Below are 3,081 nucleotides of genomic sequence, written 5' to 3' on the forward strand. Positions count from 1 at the left end.
GGTACAGCAGTTAGAATGCAGTATTGCAGACTAATTCTGCCCACTGCCAGCAGTTCAATCCTGACCGGCTCAAGGTTGACTCAGCCTTCCATCCCACCTGTATACATTTTCTTGCTTGAAAAGAAGTCTTGTATGGTATTAATTAGCTAGACATCCAGGAAAATGTCATATTTTAATCTCATTAGTTATTCAGAATCTCTAGATCAATTATTATGAATACTTTGCCACTTTCCTGAATTTTACTGTTGCTTTGTCTCATAACATTCTGAAGTAAGTATTTTTTTTCTTATTTTGGAATCATAATATTCTGCCCATAAGCTGATAATAAATGTCCAAGACATCATACTGAATAAACAGGATGGAATGTAAACAGAAGCTCTTACTTGCAACTGATTCCCTTGTCTTGTTCAGGAGTATGGCATTGATGAAAGGTTCTATCAGGTTTTGTTAATGTTTCATTCTGTTTATTATTGTTTTCTGTTCCTATTGTTTGCTTTATTCATATATTTTCAGCATTTTTCTAGTTTCACTATGTCCAACTCAAAAATGTCTACCCTCATTAATCCACTAAACTAGCTTCTACTAGCCATGGCTTTTGCTATAACTAGCATTCCTATGTACCATTTGCACATGTAAGAATGTAATTCACATAAGCATATAAAGTATTGCTCCAAATTCATAGCATTTTAGTTCACTACCAGAATTTATTCTCAAAAGTTCTGGACATTTGGACAAACACTATCATTTTTTCCTGCTAGCCAAAGGGATGCCCTGAAGGTATGTTCAGAACAAGATATTTTTCTTTGAAATGTTTCTGGATATATCTGCAGATCAAAGTCATTTGTAAAACACTATCCAGATGTATCTCTATTGGGATGTCATTGTTAGTATGTTAACGTTTATCAGAAACATACTTAGAAAATTAGCTGGCTTGATAAGTCATAACACATAATAATTCCCTTTTAAAACTTTAAACTTCTGTTTATTTCATTATTTTTCTCTGGTGTTGTTTCCAAGGTGAAAATATAATCAAGATTGGAAGGATTGAACTTCCCATCTGATTCTGCAATATGATTATTCAGGGATTCTCTTCAACAAAACTTTTCTTTAATTTCAGAATGTTTAGTTTTAGAATCCTGGAAAGAATGAGATTAAGATGATCTTACGTTAATTATGGAATGTTTGCATTTGACTTTACCAGGGGACAAATCATGACAACACTGGGGGAATCAGAAATCATATTTTATCTATTCTGACAACCAAAAATAAAGAGCATAATGCAAGAAGGGTCCTCATTGTTCACACAAAAAACCAACCTAATCCAAGAGTTTGCTTTCCATAATAACAAAAACCAAAACTATTGCCGAGAATAAAACTTTATTTTGTTCAAAGTCTTCATCTATAGATGATTCTCTCATCTTATTATTCCCCACTTTCCACTCCTTTCTCTCCTTGCAACAAATCCATATCTGTGTCTGTGGAAGGAAAAAGAGACAGAAAAAAATAGAGAAAGAGAGAGAGAGAGAGAGAGAGAGAGAGAGAGAGAGAGAGAGAGAGAGAGAGAGAGAGAGACAGAGACAGAGACAGAGACAGAGAGACAGAGACAGAGACAGAGACAGAGACAGAGACAGAGAGACAGAGAGAGACAGACAGACAGACAGACAGACAGACAGAGACAGAGACAGAGAGACAGACAGAGACAGAGACAGAGAGACAGACAGAGAGACAGACAGAGAGACAGACAGAGAGACAGAAGAGGGGGCTGGATAATATGAGAAAGTAGACTGCAATCCTAGTTTATTCCCTTTTGTTCTCATGCATTCATTTATTCAAGTGGACTAATACCCATCTTGCTTGTTGAAGTTGTCTTAGAACTGAATTGACTTAATCAGTATTTTTAATGTATGCCTTCCATGTTTCCGGTCTACCACCTAAAGCATTTTTGTATATAGTTTTAGCCAGTGCTTTTTTTCTTAAAAAAAAAAAAAAAAAGGTGCCGGAACTCACACACATCATACAACCTGCCTTGCCTACCCTACAAGGTTCCATCCAAAAAAGGTGCCGGAACTCTATACTGGGTGTTCTATGAGAAAAAAAGCCCTGGTTTTAGCCAATAAATATTTTGAGGCAGAAGCAAGCAGATTCTCTCTCTATATATATCCATTTGTGCCATTTTGACAGATCATTGCACTAAATTTGAAAAGCACAACTATCTTTGGCATCCTTTTTAACCTAGGCTTTAAATGGGAGAATCAAGCTGAATTCCAATTCATTGCAAGATGTTAGTTTCAATAAAGGTGAGTTGGCATCTGAAAATCAGTAACGTAAAATAGCCAAAGGTTTTTGAATCAGAATAGAGCTGGTAGGGACCATAGTCCATCCCCATGCTCAAGCAGGAGACCTTATACCATTTCAGACAAGTGGCTGTCTAGTTTCTTCTTAAAAATCTCTAAGTGATGAAACTCCAACAAAGTCTGAAGGCAAGCTGTTCCACTGGTTAATTGTCCTCACTGTTAGGAATTTTCTCCTTAATTCCAGATTGCTTCCATCCATTGTTTCTTGTCTTGCCTTCTAGTGCTTTGAAAATTAAGTTGACCCCTCCTCCTTATGGCAGCCTCTCCATATTGGAGCTCTGCTATCTCAACATCTTTTTTGTAAACTGGATGCAGTATTCCAGGTGTGGCTTTACTAAGGCTTTATAAAGCGGTACTGATACTTCATGTGATTTTGATTCTTTTTATACAACCAAGAATTATATTAGCTTTTTTGGCTGCTGTCACACACTACTGGCTCATGTTTAAGGGATTGTCAATTAAGTCTCCAAGGTCTCTCTCACAGTTACTGTTTTTGAGCCAGGTTTTGCCTAATCTGTACTTGTACCTTTGGTTTTTCCAGCCTAGGTGTAAAACCTTGCTTTTCTCCACATTAAATTTTATTTTGTTTGGATCCTAAGCTTGTCTTCTGGGGTGTTGGCTATTTCTGCCAGCTTACTGTCATCTGCATATTTGATGAATTCCCCTTTTATTCCCTCATCTAAGTCATTTATGAAGATATTGAAATGTGCAGGGCCTAAGACAGAAC

This window comes from Protobothrops mucrosquamatus, unplaced genomic scaffold (assembly GCF_001527695.2).
Source record: "Protobothrops mucrosquamatus isolate PMUCROS unplaced genomic scaffold, P.Mucros_1.0 scaffold868, whole genome shotgun sequence".
Lineage (NCBI taxonomy): Eukaryota > Metazoa > Chordata > Lepidosauria > Squamata > Viperidae > Protobothrops > Protobothrops mucrosquamatus.